The sequence below is a fragment of the Lonchura striata genome, chromosome 7 (genome assembly GCF_050655825.1).
Source record: "Lonchura striata isolate lonStrDom1 chromosome 7, ASM5065582v1, whole genome shotgun sequence".
Lineage (NCBI taxonomy): Eukaryota > Metazoa > Chordata > Aves > Passeriformes > Estrildidae > Lonchura > Lonchura striata.
The window spans coordinates 30,859,909-30,869,375 of NC_140709.1; positions in this window are offsets into that span (position 1 = coordinate 30,859,909).

A 9,467-nucleotide genomic window follows, 5' to 3' on the forward strand; every position below is an offset into this window, starting at 1 on the left:
GAAGTTGAGCAAGGAAGTCAGGAGAAGACTGGAGTGATAATTATGGGCTTGCTTCTCTTTCCTGTTGGGAGTGCCCCCATGACAGTAAGTACTGTGTTTAATACTACATACAACTGATATTTTCTGGAAGATAAAACCCAGAGATTAGATTATTTTAGAGGAGTAAGCAGGCCTGAGCAGGATGGGCTGAAGGTATGGAAGAGGCAGCCTGCTTTTGCTCCCATGATATGGGTCTCCTGGAATGAGGGACTTGGTAATTTTGGCTGAGATAGGTTACAGCCTCATAAAGCACGTTCCATAGGCACACAACAGATAGCTGAGTGAGAGCTTGGGCAGAACAGAACATGTCTGAGCAGGCTGGAGAAAGGAGGAAATGCATAATACCTTTGTAAGGCTCTCTGAGGCAAGAGTGAAGGCTAGGATGTTTAAGATGCCCAGTTGGATTAGGATCTTGTCTAGGTTGTTTTATTAAATGTGTAACTCTCATGTGCTTTTTGTGCCTTTGTTCTCACTCACATACATTTGGACTTAGCCCCTGCTACTGGGCAAATAGAGCCACTAGAGAGATTGTTTTTCTAGGTTTGGAGATGGGAGTTATTTCAAAGAAAACACTAAGGTTTTCAAATTCTAATGTGCCCTATTATCAAACAGCTGGTTGGGCTTCATTTATATTTAAACTTCATTCTTTCTGTCTTAGGCTGCACACATGTCAAAACAACCTGAGACCCAAAGAAACTGAACCCTTAACAGAAGTTTCAGTCTTGAGGGTTATACTTGTTCACCATCCTCTTATGGTGAAAGTGCTTTCAGGTCCACAGAACTCAAAATGCCCAACTGAGATCGATGAATACAGAGGGGAAATCTAAGCCAAAGCTGGGTGAGTTGTCAGGGTGAGGAAAAGAACTTGAAGGTTCTGGCTTTTATTCACATTCCACCTTTGAGCATTAGTATTTCCATATTTAAAATTGGGCTTTTTTTGCTTTATGAAGTTACAGTCAGAAAACTACTCTTTGCAGAAATATTAATTGAACTGAATGGCAAATGTGTATCTATTTTAATTTTATCACCGTTTTTATGTTGACTGTTTCAAACCTTCGTGCTTTCTTGGGAACCTAGACCTTTCATCTCAGTAGCTGGGAAGAAAATATTCTGATCAAATTCTCATGGACCAGCAGACTGAACATTCCACAGCTGCGTGACCTCTGAAAGAAAATCTCACAGAAAAGAGTTCATGAAGCATTTATTTTGGGTTATCACAGAACAAAACATTTCTATTTGCCATGTTGACATAAAATTTAAAAAGGCAAAATTCCCTGGTTGCAAGTTGCTGTGCCTTAAGCTTTACAATGATTGTCATGTTATTTAAAGTCTAAACATCACTGAGATGTAACTGTTTTCTCCAAATACTCCCCTGTGAAACACCATCACTGATCCTATACTCTTTCCCACTTTAACACAGTTTCTGGAATAAGTACAGCTGTTGCAATCAAGAAAGAAAGGCCTATGGCAGTACAAAAGGGCAGGCTGTATCTACTGTGAGGTGTAAAAAACTCATATTTTATGTAGTGTAATAGCTCTCAAAAGATTTCCTTCTCTTTCAAGGAGGAGCCACTAGAACAGAGAAACCAGCAAGAAAAATGCTGATAGGCTTTGAATGTTTGCCTTATCTGTATCTGGTATAGTTACTTAAAATGTAGTAATGCTGCCTGCATTCCTGGTATTTTCAATGCTGATTTTTAAACTGTTAATTTATCATTTAGAGCAAGAATAACCACAAGGAAGGGAGAGGTACCATTGCATAATTCCTGGTATGTATTTTAATTGTTGAATGTTTAGCAAAACTTTGCCCATGGCTCTGAATTTAGCAGTAATTTATATAATAGAATTAGGGTCTTTCTGCCACTGACATATGTTATCACACGAGAGGGAGGTAGCCTAGATAAATCATACAGTTTTGTAACACTGAGCATTTGAGTAGCATCCTTGTTATTAATATTATGACATTTCTTTTCAGAAGGTTACTGGTATTTAGCATTTCAGAAATCAATACAGTAGCTGTCTGGAAAATAAAACAACTCCAAACTAGCACTAGATACATGTAAATTAATATCTTAGCCTACACACAATGTAAGCTCAGTTAATATTGTTAAAGCAAACTTTTAAAACCTTTTTATAAGGTTATAAATATGACATTATCACTGTAACTTGACAGACTTACTGAGAAATAGTGACCTTGGTTAGCATTGAAAGTCAGAAATAAAATTACTGAATTTAGAATAAACAAGTTTTGCCAAATTTTGCTTATAGGTTGTTTGACAGCATCAGTTTACATGGCATAAAGGAGAAAAATTTAGTTCTCCCTAAAGAAGGGAAAATGGGCAACTATTAACTTTCCTTGCATCTTCTTAGTCTTCTCTGCTGTTTCCACCTTCAATGAAATCTTGAAAAATAAAGAGATAAAGAATTGGTCACAATACTCTTATGGACAGTGTTCAGAGCTCAAAAGACAATTCAAAATTTAAAGTAACTCTTAGACACAGAGTATGGTTAAGATTTGACTGCAGGGGTTCTTGAGTTCTCTGTCCCAGTAGGGAAAAACCCTACATCTGAGCCCCTGAACAGTGGTGTCACAGTTTGTGCCTGGTTAATGGTAAGCAGAATTAAAGTGATAAATCTGTTGCAACTGTTCTAGAATTTATACAGTAATCAGCACAATTAAAGCAGAGCAGGTTTGGCCAACACTTACTGAAGAGGCCTCATAGTCCTTGCAACTATCAGATTTACCCTATTACTTACACAGCTACTGCAGAGATTACATTAAGGTATCTGATTAAAAATGGTATTAACTAGGAGGAGGTCATGATGTCTTTAAAATCAGAGGAAGACAATAACTGCTCTTTTGTTTTTAATTTTACTTTTTATCTGAAGTATTTAATTGACATTTAATTCTCTGTTAAGTATGTCCACTGAATACAGCCTAACATATATTGTTTGCTGCTGAAAGGGATGCAACAGCTCCTCAGCTGCACATAGAGGCATTGGAAGTATTTTTGGCTAAGAAATGAAGCCTTTAGCATTCAGTTACTGTTTATGTAACTTACACTTATTTGTTTACTGTGTTTTCCACAAAGTGTTGCCAGGAGACTTTGCCAGGCTTATTTGCAATCATGCACTAAACTAGACTCCAGCAGACTGTATGTTTCCTCCATCAATGCTCTGCCTCTTTTTAATAAAACAGCTAACACCTTGGAGAATAAAATATATTATTTGAATGACTAAAGAATTTGAACATTTTCTTCACAGATGACACTGGGAAATGAAATGCATTTCTTGTTCTGAGTAAGAACAATAAAAAGGATTTATTTTTTGTTTACTCTCATATTTAGTATTTTAAACTGTAACAAAGTCATTATCATCTTATTATAGAAGAACTTGGATATGTGATTTGCATCTTGGTTGTTTAAATGAATAGTACTCTGCAAAGCTAAATTCTGCTGCTTTTCTCTTGTAGATAATTGAAATCAAATTACTTGATTACAAAGCAAGATGAGCAAGGTTTAGGTGGTAAAGAACTATTTGGGTTATTGAATTCTTCTTGCAGGGAATTTAAGCAGCACAGCCTTGAACATCTTGGTGCTGGAGGATTTTCATTAGATTTAGTCAAATTTCAGATTTCATCTGTATAAATTTAATTGTGTGGAAGTTTGTGAATACAGTAATACAAATTTATATATATGCACATAAGTCTAGATAATAATCCTAGATATTCTATTAGTTAGTAGCATTTATTTATATTGCAGAATTCTATGTTTCATATGTATTTATGTTGTCAAATAAGGACAAATATGGAAGTTAAATGATGTTAAGCACTTAAAAGCTCCTGCAAACAAACAATAAAAAACACAAAGAATTTAATATAGCTTAATACCTTAAGAGATGCTGTTCTTGCTCCACATCTGATCTGTCTTGTCTGCTGATACACAATTTTGTCTTGGGCTTGATGACCTCTGAGGATGCCAGATGCTGTTTTGAAAAAGATTTTTAAGTCATCATGGATAACTCAAATAATATTTTTTCAAGTTTACAGAAGTAATTAAAACCTAAATTCAGGTGAGTTTACACTTGGACAAAATTAAAATTTGTACAAACAGAACAGCAAAGCAGGAAATTTCACATGTAATGAATCAGAGGTAAATATGCATCTGATACCACTGCAGTTTGCTATTTTCTTTCAGGCACTACTCCACTCCAAAACCATGCAGGATATCTTAGTATTTATCTTGGCAAGCATATTCAGTATTAAATGTATACCTCAATATATTATCTTGATAGTATAATCAGTGTTCAAGCTGTTTTTAGATTTTCAAACTGAAGGTATTTTTCTTTGACCAGGCTGCATCATGAATGTAGCTGATAAAGGAAGATGAACATTTGACTTTAGTTACTGAACAATTCAGTTTCTAGCCATGGCAGAATTTGTGTGTGTCTCATATTCTGATGCTGAGGATAAAGCTGAGGAGACTGAGGGTAAAGGTTTTGTGTTCCAACATGTAGATAGGGAAGTGGAGGAAGAGGAGGTTTGTAGTATTCAGCCTCTTCCCAGCAGAGCTTCTAATGACAGGTTGCACCATCTATTCTGCCTGCATATCTAACCCTATGCAGAACAAAAATGAGGAAATACCTGCTAGATGATTGGCAAGATGTTTGCTAGCAGTGTTGACAGTAGTTATCTTTCTGATCTGACACTTCACTGACACTGTGTGTTTGACGTGTGGGAGAATTATTTACAACTTTATGAGAACGGAAAAATGGTTGAAAGAGACATCCAAATAGATTGTTGCCTCTTTTAAATTTAATTTTATAACACAAAAAGCACTGAGTGGTGAGGGTTTAATATATTTAGAACTGAAAATATTTATGTTCCTCATGGTTGGTGAAATGTAATGCCACAGTAATTCCTAGTTTTGAAATGCTGATTTTTTAAATACACTAATTTTCTGAGCACTAATGTTATTTCTTTTTTTTTTTTTTTGCCATAGAGTACAGATAGATAAGGAGAATGAAATTTCATGCTTCAATAATGGTTGGAAGGGAATTAATTTAAGCCCTTAAGTTTCCTGTAGTTGTGTGTGCAAAAGGAACAGTGAGTTGCACAGCTACTGAAATCTGCTCTGTAGTACTGTCTGTTGCAGGGCAGGCCAGAATGTCAGGAACTTAGATGAATCTGATAGATGTTATACTGCAGGGTCAAATGTTCCTGTTAAGAAGTGAACAGCAGCAATAAAAAGGCGCAGTATTTTGCACTGTACTCACTATTGCTGGCTGTTCAGTATTCTAGCAATTGCACAAATGCCAGTGTAGTCTCAGCTGTCTTCTATCAGAAGATGGGCAGTTGGCAATGCTAAGCTTTGGTTATCATCTTCACTTTTGAGGCTTTCACTGTGCTAATTAGCATCACTAATTAAATTAGCATAACTAACATAATTAGCATAACTAACATTAGACTAATTAAAAATAACTGGATTCCATGAGGTTTGTTGCATTTGATTTTTAGCATTAGGATATTGTTTTTCCACAGAAGCATTTACTAGAGTTTTTACTGAAATACAACTGCAGGGAATTCTGCTTAGACATTAACACAATTAATTTTTCATGGTTTTTCTAACTAGTTCATCTTCAAAAGTAAGATTTTGCAATATATCTGTAGCTAGTAAATAGGTCTTTTTGTAAGGGTTTATTTATTATATATATGTCAATTTCTGATTTTCAGAACAGAGCTCATGCATAGAAAAATTATTTAGCAGCATTTTATTGTTTATTTCTTTATAGTTTGTTTCTCATCATTGTGTTTGAATCAAGTAGCTCTCACTGCCTATGGAGCATCTTCTGTATGACCCAATGGGTGAAATATTTCTGGTAAACTCAGTTAGCTCTGATTAATTCATGTTCCATGTGTTACTGTGATTTGATATTAGATTGTACTTTCAGTTCTTCATATTTGAAAATCATTAAGATACTTCCTGTTTGACTTCAGTGCCATTGCTCCATATGTTTTTTTGCTTATTGTTTAATTGTAAAATAAAACTTTACTTCTGAGGATATTTAAAAGTCATCACCCACTCTGCACTAGTATGAAGTAATCTCCATTTCCTGGCCTTAATTGTTGCATAACACTGCAATGCACAGCGGTGGAACAGCTGCAACATCCTGACTGAAAATTCTGCATTATGTCTGAGGAGGGAGTGTAGTGTAATCAGGCCAATATTCTGTCCTTGAGCACTCTGCAGTGTCTACAGGATTATACAAAACATGCCAACTTCAGACAGGAAGGATTATTCACTGGAGGAAATTTCCTCCAATGTAAATGTAGAGTGGTCATTATGAAAGGTTCTTGCTAGGCAGTAGCTTTATCTAGCAAGCTGTTTTCCTGCAAACAGTGATTTGATGAAAGATCAGAGTGCCACACCCTGTGCCTAGGTGTGGGAAGAACATTTATCATTGTTTGGTTTGGTACCCAAATGACGTTGCTGATTTTTAATTTGCTGAGGTGGGGAGCAGCCTGACCTCTGTCTCAGAGGGCAAAAAGCATACCTCAAAATGAATAAAAATCTTTATCATGGAGTATCTTGCTGTCCTTTTCTATTTCCCTTATGATTTAATGGCTTTTCCACAGCTGTTGCTCTCATTTTGACTCCCTGCAATTCTCAGGGTGCAAAATATACAGCCATGTACTCCAGTTACTGATAGTTATGTTTTGTTGATCATTTTGGCAGGAATGCTTGTACAGCTGCTTCTTTTCTTTCATAAAACATCCCTGGGGATTGAAATCTTTGTTCTGATGACAGTGAGAATATTTTCAGCTTGTACAGAAATCAGGTGGTTCTCCTAAAAGCACTACATGAGAGCCTTTTAGCCTACAGAATTCAAATACACCAACTGCAAGACTGTTCATAACATGGCTATCCTCTAATACTTTATGATTTCCTGAACAAAGGTGAGGGGTTAAGTTTATAGCACAGCATCATCTCCCTTGCCTCTTATTCTCCTCACAATGCCACAGCCCATACTATATAAACAGATTAAAAAAAAAAAAATCAGCTAGTTATACCTCCTTAGCCGGATAAAAAATTCTAAGGTGCCACTATCGGATGAACCAGGATCAGGTATAGGTGATATTTGGCAACTGGAAGCATTAATTAATTTCTCAGACAAGATAAAAGAAGATGCAGATGATGACAGAGAAGCAGTGGAACAGGTTGTTCAGGGAGATTTTGTAGTCTTCAGCCTTGGAATTGGATAAAGCTTTGAGTAACCTGATCTCATAGCTGGCTTTGCTTGGAGCAGGAGAATAGGGAAGAGACCTTCTGAGCTCTTTTCCAATATAAATTGTCCTCGAATTGAAATTTTTCTGAGATCAAGAAATGTTTGAAAGTGTCTAGCATCTTACAAGGTCCATAAAACCTGCCACAGTGTGGCCTAATGTTTACCAGCAAGGTAAATCCTTCCTTTAATCCATGACCTCTCTTTCCAATGAGCCTGCTCACATCTCCTGCTTCTGTGAGATGACCTGAGTGGAATGCTAGTTAAACCCCATTTCCCGTATTTACTGATCTGCCACAGACTCCAATGCAAAGATTATACTTATCAGTTGGTCCCAAGGCTGCAACAAAAATTCTGTTTAACTTCTGTGAAGTTATAGTGGAGTTAGAAAACAAGGACAGTGTGTACCAGATTCTTTTATTTGCAGTATATATTATTTTCTTCTGCATGCTTAACTACTGAAATTTAATTTCTTACTTCTTCCATGCTGACAACACTACTGATATCAATTAATCTATTTTTCTTCCTTTCATGCTTTTATCGCACTGTTTGCTTTGACCTGGCCAGTGAAGTCACTTCCATTGTTCTACTCCAGCCATTCTTTAATTTCCATGTTTTTGTAATACCTAAAATAAATGGCTTGCATCTTTCATTTCAGAGGTTACTGTTACTCAGTCCACATTCCTATTGTCCCCTCTGATCCTGCAGCTATGAGCTTTGCTGTATGGCTGCACAGTCACTGCTCTAACAGCTGCACTTCACCCCATAATTCCTGTGCAGATTGCCCACCAAAAAGCTGTTGCATATCAGAAAGCACACAGCAAGTGCCTGCAAGGGGTGCAGTGGGGAGAGGGCTCTGAAGAACCTTCAGGGAAAGTGATGTCTGACTAAACTTAGCACCTCTTTACTCATTACACAAGGGTCTTCTTTCCTGGGGGAACTACAGTAAGGTCAGACACACTGCATATCAGCTGGTGAGTAGTTTTTTGGTTATTCTATATATATACTAACCAGGCATGTCAGGAAAAATACAGTGGTAGCCCCAATACTTTGTTCATGTGCTCTGTGTGCTGAGGAGCACACAGTAATGTGGACAGTGTGCAAACATATGTTTTAGATGTCAAAAGTGTGACAAATCATGACATGTCAATCCTGCAAACTGCCCAAACTGCCTGAAAACTTTTTTATTCTTGCTTGGATTTTAAGGGCTCAGCATCCTGACACAAAGGAACTTGACTGGTAACACTGGGGGAAGAGCTCATTTTTAGTATAGTAGATCTGTAAACTGAATTACATATTTTCTATAAAACCAATTCCCAACAAATAGCCAACAGCATTAGTTACTTGATAAAGTATCATCTGCTTATAATAGTCATTAATTCAATATCACCCTGCTCACCATAACATCACTGTTCCCTGTCTCCTGCTCCCTGGCCGCTCTGCAGGGTTAAACTTCATGAAGTGTGCACGTGGTGGAACTAATTAGGAAATTCATTGAATGCTATCTCCCTTTTCAAGTTTTCAGTATACTTGACTGACACTCACTAATTAAATGTTTTAGTGATACATAGAATAATCCTCACTCTATAGTTGAGAAAATTGCAGGACAAAAAACTAGACATGCCTGCATATGACAGTGCTCTGAATTTACTGTGCAGGACACTATTCATCCATGAATTTTAGAAGACTTTAGAAAACCTCTCCCTTTTTATGGCACTGGAAATTAAGACAAAAATGCACTTGTTTGGAAAGACACAAAAAACCCCTGTGATAGAGTAAAATGTAGGCTGACCAGTGGCTTCTCACTCTGCAGACACTGAGCTGCTGATAAAACTTAAAGGAAAATATGACAAGCTATTGATATGCTTTTCCTGGAGCTGAAAGCTTGTGCAGCATGAGTTCAGCATTGGTACCAGTAGGTTTGGCAGCATAAATCTTACCATGAGCTTTCTGAACATGTACCCTATTTCCCCAGCCATGCACTGTAGCTGCTGCTCACCTCCATTATGCCAGAACAAGACTGGAGAGAGAGAGACAGCATTATAGACACCCCCTGCATCAGTGACAAGACTCCCCAGGAAGGAGAAATCCAAGATTACTGGGATTACTGCTTAGCACACTGCTATATAATTTCATTTTTGTATCAG